Below are 20,490 nucleotides of genomic sequence, written 5' to 3' on the forward strand. Positions count from 1 at the left end.
GGTTATTGACCCAAGGTATAGCTGGGAAAAGTAGTGGCAAACAGTGCATTTGTTAGCACACTAGGCCTAAAGTATTCATCAAAAATTGGAGTATTCAAAGACCACTGTACAGTGTCGTTTGGGAGTTCTACCTTTAATATTTTGAGTAATGTATTGGTGTTTCAATTAAAACTTAGCAGTACATTTATTTTATTGTTATTAAGCTATGCAATTTATTCGGTTATGGGGACTTCAACATGGATTCCTTATTTAACATTATACAAATGCCATATGAGCAATGTATCGATGACAACTTGTTCACTAGGATACTGCTACGAGTATGGCTTATTTCTCACAAATATGCATGTTAGCATCAAACACAAACCTTGTTGGTGTAAAATAGTGATATGCAAAGGTTTTCTTGAAGGTGGGCATGCATGCAACTTACTTATCAATTATCTTCATACTAGAGGTTCAAAGGAAGAGACAATAACAATTGCTCATCAAGGCACAAACATGGCCAGGTGTGTCATTTAATATGCCCATTGGTGTATGTCTATCAATCTCTCTGCTCCTTTCCTAGACACTGATGGGAGTTATCCTTCTCCTTCCCTCAATTTAACCAGAACCATCTCTGCTGTCCATTCCACTATACCTTCCCTGCCAGACATGAATCATATTTGCATGTAGCATCTACTTATTGGTTTTCTTTTTGTCGTGTCAGTTTGCTGTAGTCAACCTTGTTCTATTGTATTTGTCTTTTGCCTTCATGTTGGCATTAACCCCACCTCAACAAATACAAATGCATAGTTGCTATGATCATAGGGAACTTTTAAAATGTATATCATTTAAATCTTATATCTTTATTTGTATCTCTTTTTTACTTCATTTATATTTCCATACATTTTAATAATTGCAAGTATGGTAAATGATTGCTCATATGATTTTTGCTTATTTACCTTAATTTCTGGCTTATTAGTTAGTCAAAAACTTTTCTCCATGATTCACCTGTGTTCCATGGACCTCCTGTTTGGGTTCCCCTCCCCGGCCTTGGAGTCAAGCGTCTACCCTAAGGTCGTTCAGGCTATGCTGAGAGCGTGGACATTGGCCCTGGCACAGAAACGGAGGACCAGAGAAGTACCGACCAAAGCAGATTGGCTGACTAAACTCTGTGTCATTTTCACTTATGAGAAGCTAACAGCGCAGGTACACAATTCTATGGGCGCTTTCCTGCAGAACTGGACAGTGGTGCTCTTGCACAAGGACTGTGGTTCAATGAGACTTTGAAACTTCTGCCCAAGGGGCATCCGAGGGTGCTCAGCCCTGGTATGGCAGCCCAAATCACTAGTGATGTTTGGCCAGTAGCGAACCCAAGGTGTCAGCCTATTTGTTTTATAAAGATCAATGGTTCCTGTCTTTCGGTTTTCTGTCTCCTCAAGGCCCTTATGGGCCCGGTTAATCATGAGCTGGGGGAGGGTTGGAGAGGGGGGGGGTTGTTCCTTTTTTTGTGTGTTAATGAATCACTGTTATTGATCTTTGCCTGTTCTGGTAAAATGTTAAATGTCAATAAAAACTAAATGGAAAAAAAAAACCTTTCTCCATTTGCGGGATTCTTGGTGTCTTAGAACACCAGTCTGAATTCGAGAGATTTACTTCATATCCATGTCATCACCTGCTGTCTAGTGTTTATCATTAAAGTATGTAACAGTTTTTTTCTGTTGTTGTAATCTCATGTTGTTCTGCATTATCAGCCACTTAAAGACTCAGAATTTGGGGGAATAATATTTCTTTTTCATAAAATATCTTATCTATTTCCTATGCTATAAATTGTGTAGCTGTATGGAGAAACCGGTTTGTGAACACAATTCCACAGGGATTGCTAAAACATCTGTCAGTGTCTTTTCAATTCCATGGATACATATTTCCAATATATATACTAGTTGTAATACTGATTCATTTGCATTGCTGACGAACAAACATTAGATTGAAGCATTCTTAGACTATGTTTTCAACTCACATTAGTAGTTTCCTTACATCAGGGCCATCTGAGCCTAAGAGTACATAATATTGAGATGTAGGGATCCTTTGAATTCTTAAGTATCTGCAGGTTCGATCCCAAATGGAAGGCTCTAGAACCCTAAAAATATTTGGAATGGGGGGAGTATGTGACAAAAGATATTGAAGGAATCGGGTGTTGGTAGTCAGCGCTCAACCCTATTGATTCTTTACAGAATCCAATTCTGAAGAAATAAGTATGATGTAGAATTAATGTCAAATTAAATACAGCTGTCTGCAAATTTTGATACAATCAATGGATTTTTAATAGTCCCATTATCGAAGTTCCTCAGCCGACACGTGTTTCGACCCCCTCCGGGTAGTGCTGAAGTTGAATTAATCAGTGTTCCATATCCTTGCTCCGACTCCGCATGGAGTAAGCTAAGGTGGATCAGGATTAGGTTTCTTAGCAAATTGCCTGGGTTAATACAGGTCAAATCCTGTAACGTGTGTCTCTAATCTTGAACTGGTAATATGACGGTATTGGTACAGAAGCTTCAAAGTCCGGGTTAAATCCCTGAGCAATGTGTAGACATATTCTATATAACCCGGTGGATAATCCAGGGCAATTTGCTAAAAAACGTAATCCTGGTCCACCTTACCTTGTTCCATGCGGAGTCGGGGCAAGCATGTGGAAGACTGACTAATTCACCTTGTGAACAAACCGGAGGGAGTGGAAACACAGGTCATCTGAGGAACATTGCTAATGGGACTATTAAAAATCCATTGATTGTATCAACATTTTATTTAATTTGACATGAATTCTACATCATACTTATTTCTTCAGAATTGGATTCTGAGAAGAATCAATAGGGTTGAGCGCTGACTACCAAGACCCAATTCCTTCTGTATCTTTTGATCTTTGGAACGCCATCACACTATCTTGTTTGGAACTGATGTTACCTGCCCCAATCCCAAAACCTGTGATAAGGTGCAAATACTGGCTCTGTATAATATGGACCTAGTCTCTAATTTCATTGATTAAAATAAGCCAGCCATCTCAATATCTTTGACTTGTTGTTAGAAGTTTAGACTTTATGAATGCTCGGCAAGGTTCCCTGGTAAAATCAATTGGATGTTAGGATTTCTCCATAACGGGGTAAATTTACTTATGTTTTTTTTTCCTGACCTAGTCCATGCTTCCTGTAAGAATCTAAAGTATATTGCGCAAATCTTCATTTTTTATCTTTTTTGAAAAAGGTAGGCTGATTCCATTGTCATTGCAAGCCGCTCTGGTTTCTTCTTTCAAATACAGCTTGGATTTATTTCCAATCCTTTATACCAGTGATTAATGATTGTAAATCATTCATTATTTGTGTATAATATTATGAAAACAAATCAGGTATTCCCCATCCTTTTTTTCATCACAGAAAGTAATTTTGGGTATTGCATACAGGTTTTTTTTTTTTAATATCCCAAGATGAAATTGATGATAATAACTGAGAGATTTCGATTCTTTGAAAACACTCAGTGGAACATCTCAAGATCTTTGTTAATATAGATATGTTGACATATTGCTTTCTCCCAATAAAAGACAGGCCAAACATATTGACTTTTTATTTCCACAAGAATTTCAATTGTTTTATTTTCAAAATTCAGTACTGAGGTAAACACATCTTTATTCTTAGGATAAACGATATGGATAGGTACTTAATTTTATTCTTGACTGGATCTGATTTATAATTTGGGTTTACTAAAGGATTTCTGTCTTTGTCTTATTTATACTGTACCATAATCCAAAATCAATGGTAATTGCTAAAACCTCTGGTACTGCCGATTCTGGGCATAAAAGTACCATAAATATTTGTGGTGCTGTTCATTATCAAATTCATTTGTTACTGTCACCCAAGCAGCTACGAGATGGGTAGACAATATGCTGGTAAACCACTAATAGGTGACCTCTGAATAAATTCGAAGTTTAGAATTCTGAGGTGCTACAAATCATTGCATTGCTATACACTGGGAAAATTGTGTTGCTTATTACAGATTGTACTTGGAAGATTTGTATAGGCAGGTTGTTTAGTTTAGTTTATGTAGATGTACAGGTTACATCATGGTAGGTGGTTTTTATTAGTTGTTTTAATACTTTCGGGTATTATGTATTTTCTGTACTGTGTGTTTTAGTAATGTGCAGTAGGTTTTACACTTTTTTATTGTGATAAATGTTTTATATATTGTGATATTATCATTGTGAATTATTGAATAAACTGTGTATTATTGTTTCATAACTAACGACTCGGCACCTATTTGGTTCACGGACCGAGTGTTGTAGAAAGGAGTTCAACTGTACAGGAGAACGACAACTGGTCCTTTTTGTCTTTTATTGTCCATAATGCTTCAGTGGAGTTAGGCCCAGACGTCAATAAAATGACTCCCATTGTCTCTAGTTGTTAGGTACTGCCAATTCTGGGTCAGAATAATAGATTTGTAAATTATCCATGTGCAAGTGTTCAATCATTGAAATATTTTTTGTGATTTGATATTTTACTAAGATTTCTGTATGGGTTTCATGTAGCGTGCATAGGGAAACAGGCTAACAGGATATCCCGATGTGCCCCATACTTAATACTAAATAGGCCAGAAATGTAATTATTGACCAAAATCTTTGTTTGAAGGTTCTTATATAAATCTTGAAGTCCTTTTAAATATTGTGAAGAAAAGGCCATTCTCACCATAACTATCCACGGAAACCAACACTGTTCTTTATTGAACTCGTTACCTGATTCTATCATAACTTCAGATTTAGGAATTTTCGGATCAACTTTATATCAAAGGTGTTTGGTAAGTCAATAGGATGTCTGTGGACTTTTTGATCAAATATAAATCCATGCTGTTCACGTACTACTAAATGAAGAAAAATCATATTTGTTGATGTGATGTGCATTTTGTAGGATCCCTTCTAGGTATAGGGAATGTAAAAATGATTGCCTCTACACAGGATGTAGATTGTAGCTTGGTTTTCTCAATACAACTGAATATTATAATCAATATTGGAGTAGATATTGGAGCCAATCACTTATAGAACCCATTTCCAAAACCATCTGGGCCAGTAACCTTATCATTTTTGAGACCAACAACCACTTCATTATTACTCAGTTCATGAAGAGAAATAATCTATTCTTTCAATTTTCTCAGCTGTATATATCTAGACATTTTTCTGTGGCTATTCTCTATATCCATTGCAGCATATGTTTCCTGCAAATTTTGAAAACTATATTTTGAATTCCATCTGTCTCAATTATCATCTTTTTAGTTATAGGATTCCAAACACTTTCATTATGGTTTTGTGTTACTTGCTGCTGGGTTTGAACAACTAATTGTTTCCCCATTTTATGTCTAAATGTGAAGGTATCTCGCTGCTGTTTCATAGTTGACAGGGCAATTGTCAGATTCTGTACCACATAGGGCCCTAAAATGTTGAATTTCTAGATCTTTAATATCACTTCAAATTGTTTCCCTTTTTTCCTCCCTCTGTTTTCACTATTAAACATTATCAGTTTCCCATTGGAACCAATTCTTTTATATTTATACTTAATTGTTTCATTAATATAGTAATCGCTAGAAGACATTTGTTAGTCCACCTATGTGTTTTTTATCCATTTTGGTGTTTTACTGTATGCACTATTCATAAAAAATACACACGTTTTAGGACCTCATTATGAGTTGGAAAACTTTCTGAAAACCTCCAGAAATACATCCACACTTTTACTACAGTCAAAGTGTGGTGGTAATAGCTGACAAGTGAACCAAGTGGTGCTACTGCCAATCTCAGGCCCTACAGTACTTGTGAATGGCATTTGTATATATCGCTCTTTTTATCAGCTAAATCTGCCATTTCTTCGACATATCTTTGCAGTACTCTGGGCCCAATGTGTCTTTGCTTCATGCCAGACACAGGCTACATGTCGATCAACAGGGGCCAAACCACCCACACCTTCATGCAGTGGTCCTGGCCACAAATGCACTGTGTGACATAGCCAGTCATTTCAAGCAAATAAATGCTCAGCGGCCTGAAGTTCTCTGTAACAGTGATGCTTTCATGGTTGAGCAACTACTTGGTGAGATCTTGCTAGATTGATATGTTATGATTTTGTATTTATAACGCGCCTGTACACAAGTGTTTCTAGGTGCAACAAGACAAGGGAGGGGAGACAGAGGGAAGACAAGACAAACAATCCTAGGCCTTGTCAGACTACGAACAGAGTTCGAATGTGGTGTGTGCCTCATCAACTCGGCAAACTCCTCATCAACTTGGTAATCACTAATAAACAGGATTCCAGGTTGTTTTGCATGTTTTCAGTAATTAGTACATTTGACACCCAAATTATTCATTTATTGTTTTGATTTATCGCATGATATTTAATTGATGTGTTTTAAATACTATAGTTTTTCATGTGTGGTAATTAAGCACAAGACGGCACTGAATGTGTTTAGTATTTGTTTTACATATTATTTATTGTTAATTTTTACCCCCCACTGTTATTTACAGTACATATTGTTATTAATAATGTTATTATTACTTGTTTTTGTGAGATACAGACTCTCACAGTGGCATTTTTGTTTTTTTCCATTAGACGGCAACAGCTCCCAGAATGTATAGGGCACGTCGGTATGTACTGCCAGGGCCAGCATTTTCAAACCAACCAGGGGCCACCATATCGAACTGGCTTTGCGTTGGAGTGTGAATGAACTGCACCCAGCTGAAACCTTGCAGTAGTATGCAGGCCCTTCAAATGGAAAAAGGTAAGTAATTTGCGTGATAGAACTTTTGCTGGCATGACAACAGCTTATGCAGGGTTACAACTGTGCTAGAAATTGCAAAGTGTACCTTAGCTGCTGGTTAATTTCTCAACATACTTGCCAAGAAGAGATCTGATCCGATGGCACCAATCTGTATATGGAGACCATAAAATCGAAGAGACAGAAGGCAAAGCAGATTGTGACCCCCCAAATGCAGAGAAAATCTGAGCGCATGAAGTGAAGAACAAGGTCCTGTTTACAAGCATGAGAAAGTTGCTGCACTTTGTAATTGAAAACTACTGTATTACTTGTCCTATTGTTATTGCCATTAGAATGTTTTGAAGCTGTCTGGGGGTTCTGGGGATACAGTACTGTGTTTTGTGTTCTTGCCATTACAGCTTGTTCCATTACAAGTGTTTCATACATTCTCTGTTGGCATTTCTAAGAATATAATACTGTACTGTTGGATTCTCCACAAGTGTTGCCTTTTCACCAGCTTGCTGTATGATCTTATATTTAGCACCAACACCTCTTTCAGTTATGGGCGTGTTGTTTTTATTGAGCCACTCCAACTGAACAACATCATCGCGTTAGAGAAAGGTCAGGGGGTCAACCAATCTTCCTCCGACAACACCACTGAGTCGGAAAAGGAGCAAGGATCAGAACCTGATCCCTGGAACAGGGTAGAGGTGTGAAAAGTAATTTGTAATGATGACGCTGATCGACTTTCAGGGGCACAGCCAAACAATGGCCCTTGCATGGAGCCCTATGGATCCCTATGGATCCTGTGCTCATGGATTGAATTGTGCACACAGAAGCATCATATGTGTCTTTTAATGAACAGTGTGCAGCTGCTAAGCATGGTGCAAAAAGAGCATGTGGCAATGATTAACTCCCAACATCTAGTTGATAGACTGTTCCGGCCTGATATGCCCATGACCATGAGCCTAGTATTGCATTACTTGTTCCCCAGCACCCTCACATAAGAGAGATCTTTGGACCGTGCCCAAATCCACTCTTTTACCAATCTCCCCAGAACCCAATTTTCTCTCATCAACACCCTGCCCACCAGATTGGACAGTTGTCCATCCCATTACAGTAACCTCACAATACCTAACCCATTTACATCATCACTTGTGGCAGCTTCAACCAGAGCCCACACGCCTATCTAGCCAACACTGGCACCTCAGTAATACCCATTCCTCCTTAAAACCCACTGCAAAAGGTGCTCCCTGTGGTATCACAGATCCCTCGCCGCAACCCAATAACTCCAAGAAAGACAATAACTGGTGCCCCCTGTCCTGGATACTCACTGTGAGGCCCTTCCCCAAGAAGATGGGCAGGGCATTATTAGCTTCTACGGATTTTCGACTGGCAATAGGTGAGCATTTATGCAAACACCAGTTGTCATTTGCGCAGTCTCAGGAATGGTTTAAGAAAGTTAACTTTGGTGGCTAGGACAACACATCTCTGCCTCTTAGCATACTGACCTTTGTGCATGCTTCACAGAGGATCCCATTGAGCACATTAAGGACAGGATGAACACATTCTTGTGGGGTTTTATGCCATGGCAGCCTTTGTGCCAACACATGTACCCCCACTCTATCACCTGCCACTTTTAGTAGGGCAAGTGTCTTTCACAACCACCTTCAGCCAGCACACGACTCTCCCATGTACCCCACAAATGCCCCTCACTGATCGAACTCTCTTGAGATGGCAGCAGACAATACCTCTCCCATGCACACCACAAATGCCCCTCACTGATCGAACTCTCTTGAGATGGCAGCACACAGTGACTCTCCCATGCATACCACAAATGCCCCTGACTGATCAAACTCTCGTGAGATGGCAGTAGACAACGACTCTCCCATGCACACCACAAATGCCCCTCACTGATTGAACTCTCTTGAGATGGCAGCACACAGCGACTCTCCCATGCATACCACAAATGCCCCTCACTGATCAAACTCTCGTGAGATGGCAGCAGACAACGGCTCCCCCATGCACCCCACAAATGCCCCTCACTGATTGAACTCTCTTAAAATGGCAGCAGACAATACCTCTCCCAAGCAAACCACAAATGCCCCTTACTGATCGAACTCTCTTGAGATGGCAGCACACAGCGACTCTCCCATGCATACCACAAAGGGAAAGGAAGATTTTAGTTTGCTAACGATAATAAAAAGGACTTCCTTTCTACCCTTTAAAATTACTTGAAAGATTAACAGACCTGTGGCAGACATCTGTGTACGTCATCAAGAGAGCAGGCAATTTCACAACAAGGACAACCCTGCATTAGAGTTATGCATCGTGACAAGAAAGTCTGACACTATATGGGTTCCTGAATGGCTGGTGTGGCATGACATCAGTCTCCAAAGGGAATGAGAAATAGAACATGTGAACAATGTTGATGGGTGGATTGGAAAGCTTTGAATCTGTATCTGGTTGCAAAAACAATTATGACAAATTGTGATTCTTCAAAATGGCGACATCTTCTGAGACTTTAGAAAAACTCCTGCAGAAGTGGAATATTGTTGGGGAAGACTTCTGCCTTATATACCTATGGGTATATCTAACTAAGTCTCACTCCTCTCTATATTAACATGCATTTCATGAGTTGATCTCCTATGTGACGTGCAGCCTTAATAGGTAGAATGTTCTTGTTCTCTTGGCTTGGATGGGTTGCAGCTATTAAACTGAATGTGGTACCAAAACGTATTTAATTTGAATTTTGAATTTTTATTAATATACTTTCAGCATTTTGCTTTGTATATACAAAATAAAAACATTTTTAAATACATTACACATATAATAAAACACATTTAAATTACTGATACAACACTGCTTAGTACATTTAAATTACTGATGTAGCACTATCTAATATATCAATAAAAGTGTATATACAAAGTTTTTTAAAACAATTTCGTCAGTTATATCCACATGTCAGCGCATGGTTTCTTTATATAATATAAGTAATTAAAACCTGGATTCTTACATTATTCAGAAAGTGCAAGTATAGCAAGCCATTTGAAATAAAATGTTATCATATGAAATATGCTATTTAAATAATTTCGATGCATGAACATTTGCCATAACACATTTGGGTCCTGTGGAGTAAAACAATTGTTATACGCTTTTATTGTCTGGGCTTGTATATGGTTCAGGCTTTCACATTTCGCCAATATATGTTCTAACGATTTGATCATGTGTTCACCGCATAAGCGACACTCATGTTCATTTCGTGCCAAGCCATTCTGAGCTCCTTTAGTTTCTAGGACTTTGCTTTTATTAAATTTTAGGAGTAGATATTGTCGCATCATCCAGAAGTCAGGGAAGGCCACAATATAGGATGAGGGATTAATAGGTGCTTCAATATACTTAATAAAAGTACCACTGTGGGATTTACACGCTAGTTGTACTATGTTATTTGCACTTTCAAATGTCCTGATTTTCTATTTTAGCCAAAATGTTATCCTTTTTACATTGGTTATAGATATAGCGATATCACATACCGTTTTCCAAGTGGTGTATATTGAGAATATCTTTCCCTATATACCAATCCGTTCATAATTGTCTAAGCTCAGAAAGGCCTTGGAATAGTCAACCATTATCGTTTTATTATTCGAGGTCATTAAGTCGACCGAACACATGAAATTCCTTATTATTAGACTAGATAGGATACATGTCAAATCGTATTCTAAATAAAAGTACTTGACAGATACAGAGTGTGGCATGCGGAACAGCTTTCTAAGCATTTTGTCTGCAGACCGTCTCAATTCTAAATGAAAACTGTGTCCCCAGATTTCAGTTCCATATGTTAGCATTGGAACTATTTTCATTGTATACAGGAGAAGCACAGTTTTCACTAATAAGCCGCGATTTCATCCTATGAAGGCACTTATGGATCCCACCATTCTCCAACATTTCCATTTGGTCTTTGCCCAGTAGAGCTTCCAGTTTAAACTAAGAGCCCAAGATATGTATATGAGTTTACTCGCTCTAGTTTTTTCCCATCTAGAGACCAGCTTTTTACATTTTCCACTGAATAACATTATTTTATTTGTTTTCGATATTCACACAGAGACCATTCTGTTTGGCAAAGGTTCCTAGGCCGTCAAGTAGGCTTTGTAGTCCCTTGGGTGTATGATCTAATAATAGCAGATCATCTGTGTACCCCAGCCAGCTTATATGCTCTACACCCACCTTTACAGGGGTAAAATTGACTGGATTAAATGATATAAAAAGATCAGCCAAATATAAGATAAAAATATTGCGGTGACTATACATCCTTGTTTTACCCTTGTTCCAGTGGGTATACATACAGACAGTTTGCCAGTGACGTTTAGTTTAACTTTCACCTTTGTTTTGCTGTGCAAAAGCATGAGCATCCTTAGCAGTCCCTGCGGGATATTCCACATATTAAGTTTATGCCACAATTTATTCTTTAGAACTGTATTGAATGCGGCGCTAAAGTCTAAATAGGCACCACAGACTTTCGCCTTTCTTTGTATCCATGCATATTCGATTGCGGTAAATAATACTAGAATATTGTGAGATGTTCCAGATTTAGCTCTAAAGCCTGTTTTATGTTTACTTAAGATGTTATGTTCATCTATGCAAGTATTTATATCTACTAAGAGTAAACGGGCAAAAACATATTTATATTTTCCTAGCTCTCCGGGTCCTTTTCCCATAATTTGGTCTCCACCATTTTCAGTGTAGCCTTTGTCACTGTCTCTGGTGGAATGGCATAACAATGGTGGCATTGAAATCTCTTATGGCTAGCCACTTTAATGGAAGTTTGGGAGACTCTTGCCTTACAAGATATCAAGATGCAGTGCAGCTATGCTTTAACTTTGACTGGTTAGCTGGTACTTTACAGAGACAAAGGCATAGCTTGGAACAAGCATATCATTCTGTGCCCTTAGAATTCATTTTGTGATGGTAAATTGTATTCAGTAGAAGGTCTAGAAACTTCACGCTCCATATTATCAGATTGGGATGCTGTCAAACATAAGAGGAAAGTGAATTGTGACCTGTCTCCCCTTGTCTCACTCTGTTTTTTTATGTGAGGCTGGATCATGACGCTTTCCGCTGTTGGAGTTTTGGATGTTAAGTGTGGCTGGTGCAATGACTGAGTAAAGGTAAATCCATATCTTTTACTGAATACATGCCTGAATTCTTACTTCTGGAGTAGGAAGGCTTTCAATATCTGCAATTAAAGCTGCAGCCTCTCCCCTTGACACCGTTTTTCCATGGGAATCAGTGTCTTTACAGGCCTTGGATGTCAACTGCATATTGGGTTATTTAAAAATAAAGTATTACAGCTATATAGGCAACTGGAACCCCCTTCATGCCCTCCTATGTGTCTAAGGGGAAGAGGATTTTCAGACCACCTTAAATTACATCACTCGGAACATAATTTGGTTTAGGGCCACCACAGCTTCTCACAATATCCACTCAAAAGAGAATGCATATAGTTAATGAGGGATGCCCTTTATTTTGAATACCATCTATCCCTCCACCCTCTGTCCTCCCCTTTTTCTTGAAGTATCTATTAGCCAGTGACATGCTCCTCTCCACCCGTGGTGGATCTACTGCTTGGTACATCTTTTTTGTCTGAGACTTACCCCCAGGACTGAAGTCTCTGCACAGGCTCTCAGTGGCTGCGAGGATTAAGTTCAAAACCCTCTTCATTGTCCACAAGGTCTTCTGGGGCCTGGGACCTCAATACCTTCAACTCTCTCTTTCTAAATATCTTCCTTCTCGAGCTCTCCGCTCATCGGCCTCCAACTCCTGCAGCGTCAGCCGCTTCTCCAAGCAACGAGTTGGTGGTTGATGTCTTTCTTTGACTGGGGCGTCTCCTGGAAATTGAGGAGAACCATCTCTGGTTCCGGAAGCACCTCAAGACCTTCCTATTTTCTTCTGCTTTCGCTCCTCCTCGGCCATGCTGAATTTCCTGGCTGATACTGAAAATGCACTGGTTACCTGGCCACCTTCTGAACTCGGGCCCAGGTCCCCTCCCTCGCCAGTCGCACATCTGCATTGCCTTCCTGGCAACCCCCGCACTGGGGACTGTTTTCTGTATACCTTCAGTCCCACTACTAGAACTTGACACCTGTTGTCTGCACTTACCACCAGCTGGCTGTACTTTACTTATTGTTATGTATTCTTTTATCCCATGTTCTGCACTGTCCTCTCCCCCTTGCCCCTTCCACTTCCCCCTTCCCCTTTCCCATGCACCTGCGCAATCTGAATGACACCTGGCCTAGTAGGATCGTTGTCTCTGTCCTCCCTCGGTTCCCCCTCCCTGGCCTCATCGCGCCTTGAAACACTTGTGTATAGGCATGTTATAATTGCCATATCATATCATATCCCACATCAAACAAAGCGTCCACTTTGATTTGCCACATGACCGTAAGGTGATCCTACTGGGAGATCTTGATGAGTCTAACCAGTCTAACCTTTACCAGATAATGCACCGACAGGCAAAGTTAGGTGCACAAATGTTGCTGGCATCCCCAGTAACGGGAGTCTTCCAAACTTCCCACGAGCCATCTATGGTGGGTCAGGCTGAAAGATGCTCTGGTTATGACTAAACATACACCGAGTCTGAAAGGTGAACATCATAGCATGTTGCCACCTGGTCACCTTGTGTTCCCTTTGTCAATTTCTTGAACGATATAGCACTTGTACATAGGCCTAAAAAGCTAAACATGTTTTGCTGTAATGAGTTTCATATGGACTGCATATGCCTTTTTTTACTCTGTACATGTTGCTCTGGGAGTGGGTGAGAATACGGCTTGCCTTTTTACCTATGTAATAAGGATCTGTGGCCGCCTGATATGTTCCTGATGTAGTGATTTGCTGTCGAGATTGTGAATCTTTAATAAAATCTGTATTGAAAAAAAGAGAAAAATAGTAAAGAATAGAGAAAATAATGGGAAGTCGGAGGTTCTAGAGAAAACAAGAAAAGGGAAACGCGTTCAGAGATCTGCATTTAAGTCCTCCTCACATTTCTGAACTTCTGAAAAAGTAAATCCATAGAGCTACCGAAATAGTTTCTATCCTTACATCGTTTACATGGGCTGGTCCTCGAATTAAGACGATCTGCTGAAGTCGCTCTCAGTATTGCCTCATTTGCTGTTTTCCCCCTTAGCACGTCTGTCTTTAAAACAGCAAAAGAAAAATAGCCACCCCTTCAAATGTTCCTGGGCTTTGCTGGCATGCGGCACGAAGAACCGCTTCCCGTGCCTGGAAGATTCCGAAATAGAACAGTAGTCTCGATCTCCTAGGACCCTGCCTGCACTCTGAATCTCATAATTAAAGACGCACACTTCAATCAGAGGAGGAATGTGGGTGTGTCTTCCACCCTCCCTTCTACACAAGGACACATTGATACGAAGGAATCCCCCCTCTGTTCAGTTTTGGGGAAGAGGAATCACAATTTTGCAAACAGCATCCAATGTGGGTGGCTCAGAACCAGCACGAGATAATTAGCCAGTTTGTTTTTATCAAGAACACTGCAGCCTTCATTGGTGATTTTGCAGTAGCTGGCATACATTGCAGGAAGTAATCCCTCAGCAAACACAGGGAGGATTACAAGGTAACATTGAATTTAGAAGTGTCCCTAATAGCGTAACTGTGGTCTAGTTCAATTTAGAGAGTGTACCTAATAGCATAACTGTGGTCTTGTTCAATTTGAGAGTGTACGAAATAGCATAACTGTGGTCTAGTTTAATTTAGAAAGTGTGTCTAAGTTGAATTTAGAAAGTGTGCCAGTAGCGTAACTGTGGTCTAGTTCAATTTAGTGAGTGTACCTAAAAGCATATCTGTGGTCTAGTTCAATTTAGAGAGTGTACCTAATAGCATAAATGGGGATTACTTAAATTTAGAAAGTGTGTCTAATAACCTCAATGTGTCAAAGTTGAATTTAGAGAGTGTACCTAATAGTGTAACTGTGGTCTAGTTCAATTTAGAGAGTGTACCTAATAGTGTAACTGTGGTCCAGTTCAATTTAGTGAGCGTACCTAATGGCATAAATGTGGTCTAGTTCAATTTAGAAAGTGTGTCTAATAACCTCTCTGTGTCAAAGTGAATTTAGAAGCGTCCCTAATAGCGTAACTGTGGTCTAGTTCAATTTAGAGAGTGTACCAAATAGCATAACTGTGGTCTAGTTCAATTTAGAAATTGTACCTAATAGCATAAATGTGGATTACCTCAATTTAGAGAGTGTACCAAATAGCATAACTGTGGTCTAGTTCAATTTAGAAAGTGTGTCTAATAACCTCATTGTGTCTAAGTCGAATATAGAAAATGTCCCAGTAACGTAACTTTCATCTAGTTCGATTTAGTGAGTGTACCTAATAGCATAACTGTGGTCTAGTTCAATTTAGAGAGTGTACCTAATAGCATAACTGTGGATTACCTCAATTTAGAACGTGGACCTCATTACGAGTCCGGCGGTAACCTGACGTTTTTTCCGGCTCGGTTACCGCCGGACTCGAATTACCATTCCGCCTCCCTGATTCCCGGAATTACCAGGGCATTACAACCCCGGTGACCTAGGAATTCTGGAGGCGGAATTCGGTAAATCCCCATTCCATGGGGACCATGGAAACACCGGCACCATCTCTTGATGGTGCCGGTGTTTCCACGTCCACCTGCAGGCGGGTGGTTTTAAACCCGCCAGGTCAGACCTGGCGGGAATGGCACCTCCACCTGTAGGACTCGAGATCAGGCGATCCGGAAACAATGGTGGCGGCGGGTTTACCGCCACCGTTATTTCCGGACCGCCTGACTCGTAATGAGGCCCAGTGTGTCTAATAACCTCACTGTGTCAAAGTTGAATTTAGAAGTGTCCCTAATAGCGTAACTGTGGTCTAGTTCAATTTAGAGAGTGTACCAAATAGCATAAATGTGGATTACCTTAATTTAGAAAGTGTGTCTAATAACCTCACTGTGTCAAAGTTGAATTTAGAAGTGTCCCTAATAGCATGACTGCGGTCTAGTTCAATTTAGAGAGTGTACCAAATAGCATAAATGTGTTCTTGTTCGATTTAGAAAGTGTTTCTAATAACCTCTTGTGTCTAACTTGAATTTAGAAAGTGTGCCAGTAGCGTAACTGTGGTCTAGTTCAATTTAGTGAGTGTACCTAATAGCATAACTGTGGATTACCTTAATTTAGAAAGTGTGTCTAATAACCTCACTGTGTCAAAGTTGAATTTAGAAGTGTCCCTAATAGCATAACTGCGGTCTAGTTGAATTTAATGAGTGTACCTAATAGCATAACTGTGGTCTAGTTCAATTTAGAAAGTGTGTCTAATAACCTCTCTGTGTCAAAGTGGAATTTAGAAAATGTCCCAGTAGCGTGACTGTCGTGTAGTTCAATTTAGTGAGTGTACCTAATAGCATAACTGTGGTCTAGTTCAATTTAGAGAGTGTACCTAATAGCATAACTGTGGTCTTGTTCAATTTGAGAGTGTACGAAATAGCATAACTGTGGTCTAGTTTAATTTAGAAAGTGTGTCTAAGTTGAATTTAGAAAGTGTGCCAGTAGCGTAACTGTGGTCTAGTTCAATTTAGTGAGTGTACCTAAAAGCATATCTGTGGTCTAGTTCAATTTAGAGAGTGTACCTAATAGCATAAATGGGGATTACTTAAATTTAGAAAGTGTGTCTAATAACCTCAATGTGTCAAAGTTGAATTTAGAGAGTGTACCTAATAGTGTAACTGTGGTCTAGTTCAATTTAGAGAGTGTACCTAATAGTGTAACTGTGGTCCAGTTCAATTTAGTGAGCGTACCTAATGGCATAAATGTGGTCTAGTTCAATTTAGAAAGTGTGTCTAATAACCTCTCTGTGTCAAAGTGAATTTAGAAGCGTCCCTAATAGCGTAACTGTGGTCTAGTTCAATTTAGAGAGTGTACCAAATAGCATAACTGTGGTCTAGTTCAATTTAGAAATTGTACCTAATAGCATAAATGTGGATTACCTCAATTTAGAGAGTGTACCAAATAGCATAACTGTGGTCTAGTTCAATTTAGAAAGTGTGTCTAATAACCTCATTGTGTCTAAGTCGAATATAGAAAATGTCCCAGTAACGTAACTTTCATCTAGTTCGATTTAGTGAGTGTACCTAATAGCATAACTGTGGTCTAGTTCAATTTAGAGAGTGTACCTAATAGCATAACTGTGGATTACCTCAATTTAGAACGTGGACCTCATTACGAGTCCGGCGGTAACCTGACGTTTTTTCCGGCTCGGTTACCGCCGGACTCGAATTACCATTCCGCCTCCCTGATTCCCGGAATTACCAGGGCATTACAACCCCGGTGACCTAGGAATTCTGGAGGCGGAATTCGGTAAATCCCCATTCCATGGGGACCATGGAAACACCGGCACCATCTCTTGATGGTGCCGGTGTTTCCACGTCCACCTGCAGGCGGGTGGTTTTAAACCCGCCAGGTCAGACCTGGCGGGAATGGCACCTCCACCTGTAGGACTCGAGATCAGGCGATCCGGAAACAATGGTGGCGGCGGGTTTACCGCCACCGTTATTTCCGGACCGCCTGACTCGTAATGAGGCCCAGTGTGTCTAATAACCTCACTGTGTCAAAGTTGAATTTAGAAGTGTCCCTAATAGCGTAACTGTGGTCTAGTTCAATTTAGAGAGTGTACCAAATAGCATAAATGTGGATTACCTTAATTTAGAAAGTGTGTCTAATAACCTCACTGTGTCAAAGTTGAATTTAGAAGTGTCCCTAATAGCATGACTGCGGTCTAGTTCAATTTAGAGAGTGTACCAAATAGCATAAATGTGTTCTTGTTCGATTTAGAAAGTGTTTCTAATAACCTCTTGTGTCTAACTTGAATTTAGAAAGTGTGCCAGTAGCGTAACTGTGGTCTAGTTCAATTTAGTGAGTGTACCTAATAGCATAACTGTGGATTACCTTAATTTAGAAAGTGTGTCTAATAACCTCACTGTGTCAAAGTTGAATTTAGAAGTGTCCCTAATAGCATAACTGCGGTCTAGTTGAATTTAATGAGTGTACCTAATAGCATAACTGTGGTCTAGTTCAATTTAGAAAGTGTGTCTAATAACCTCTCTGTGTCAAAGTGGAATTTAGAAAATGTCCCAGTAGCGTGACTGTCGTGTAGTTCAATTTAGTGAGTGTACCTAATAGCATAACTGTGGTCTAGTTCAATTTAGAGAGTGTACCTAATAGCATAACTGTGGATTACCTCAATTTATAAAGTGGCCTCATTACAAGTCCGGCGGTAACCTGACAGTTTTTCCGGCTCGGTTACCGCGGGACTCGAATTACCATTCCGCCTCCCTGATTCCCGGAATTACCGGGGCATTACAACCCCGGTGACCTAGGAATTCTGGAGGCGGAATTCGGTAAATCCCCATTCCCATTGAGTCCCATAGGACTCAATGGGAATGGGGACCATGGAAACACCGGCACCATCTCGTGATGGTGCCGGTGTTTCCACGTCCACCTGCAGGCGGGTGGTGTTAAACCCGCCAGGTCAGACCTGGCGGGAATGACACCTCCACCTGCAGGACTCGAGATCAGGCGATCCGGAAACAACGGTGGCGCCGGGTTTACCGCCTGACTCGTAATGAGGCCCAGTGTGTCCAATAACCTCACTGTGTCAAAGTTGAATTTAGAAGTGTCCCTAATAGCGTAACTGTGGTCTAGTTCAATTTAGAGAGTGTACCTAATAGCATAATTGTGGTCTAGTTCAATTTAGAAACTGTTTCTAATAACCTCATTGTGTCTAACTTGAATTTAGAAAATGTGCCAGTAGCGTAACTGTGGTCTAGTTCAATTTAGTGAGTGTACCTAATAGCATTACTGTGGTCTAGTTCCATTTAGAGAGTGTACCTAATAGCATAACTGTGGATTACCTCAATTTAGAAAGTGTGTCTAATAACCTCACTGTGTCAAAGTTGAATTTAGAAGTGTCCCTAATAGTGTGACTGTGGTCTAGTTCAATTTAGAGAGTGTACCTAATAGTGTAACTGTGGTGTAGTTCAATTTAGAGAGTGTACCAAATAGCATAACTGTGGTCTAGTTCAATTTAATGAGTGTACCAAATAGCATAACTGTGGTCTAGTTCAATTTAGAAAGTGTGTCTAATAACCTCTCTGTGTCAAAGTTGAATTTAGAAGTGTCCCTAATAGCATAACTGTGGTCTAGTTCAATTTAGAAAATGTGTCTAATAACCTCATGTATGAAAGTTGAATTTAGAAGTATGCCAGTAGTGCAAATGTGGTCTAGTTCAATTTATAAAATATGTCTAATAACCTCATTGTATCAAGGTTGAATTTAGAAGTATGCCAGTAGTGCAAATGTGGTCTAGTTCAATTTCGAAAGTGTGTTTTATAACCTCATTGTGCCAATGTTGAATTTAGAAAGTGTGCCAGTAGCGTAGCTATTGACTAGTTCAAGTTAGAGGGTCTACCTAACAGCATAACTGTGGTCTAGTTCAATTTAGAGCGTGTACCAAATAGTATAACTGCGGTTTACCTCAATTTAGAAAGTGTGTCTAGCATAATAGCATAACTGTGGTCTAGGTCAATTTAGAGAGTGTACCTAATAGCATAACTGTGGTTTACCGCAATTTAGAAAGTGTGTCTAATAACCTCACTGTGTCAAAGTTGAATTTAGAAGTGTCCCTAATAGCGTAACTGTGGTCTAGTTCAATTTAGAGAGTGTACCAAATAGCATAACTGTGGTCTACTTCAATTTATAAAGTGCATCTAATAACCTCATTGTGGCTAAGTTGAATTTAGAAAGTGTGCCAGTAGCGTAGCTGTGGGCTAGTTCAATTCAGAGAGTGTACCTAATAGCATAACTGTGGTCCAGCTCATTTTAGAAAGTGTGCCTAATAACTACATTGTGCCAAAGTTGATTTTAGAAGTATGCCTAAAATAGCGTAACTGTGGTCTAATTCAATTTAGAGAGTGTAGCTAACAGCATAACTGTGGTGTAATTCAATTTAGAATGTGTGGATATAGTGTGAACAACCCCACCCTATGGTATAGTTGAACCTAGAAAGTGTGAATAATATCATCCTGTGGTATAGTCGACCTTTAAAGTGTGAATTATATCTTCCTGGGCTACTGCCGAATTACCCTGGCCACCTGCCATGGGCAATTCCCCGACAACTTCAACCTCAGTAAAAAACCTTGGATGCACTCTCAACTCTGACCTAACTCTCTCGCACCAAGTCAACAACGTCTCTAGGTCCTGCCACTACCACCTCAAAATTCTTAGGCGCATTTTTCCATGCCTCTCCTTTCCCAACAGACTCACTGCGGTCCAATCAACTGTAATGTCAAGACTAGACTATGCTAACTCCCTCTACCTCGGAGTCCATGCGTACCATCTGACTAAACTACAAAGAGCACAAAATGCCGCAACCAAACTGCTACTAGCCCTTCACCCAAGGGATCACACCTCCCCAGCTCTCAAAACTCTGCACTGGCTCCCGGTTGGGCAACGGGTGACCTTTAAAACCTTATTCATCTTGCACCGAGCAATGCATAATACCGGACCTCAATATCTACAGGACAAACTAAGTCCCTACCATCCACCACGCACTCTAACATCAAGCTCTACCCGCCTCCTAGTGATACCAAAAACCAACTCAGTTAGGTTAGGTGGATCATCATTCTCAGCCCTGGCTCCCACTCTGTGGAACT

Source organism: Ambystoma mexicanum, chromosome 5p (assembly GCF_040938575.1).
Source record: "Ambystoma mexicanum isolate Mex_15411 chromosome 5p, UKY_AmexF1_1, whole genome shotgun sequence".
In the NCBI taxonomy this organism is placed as follows: Eukaryota; Metazoa; Chordata; class Amphibia; order Caudata; family Ambystomatidae; genus Ambystoma; species Ambystoma mexicanum.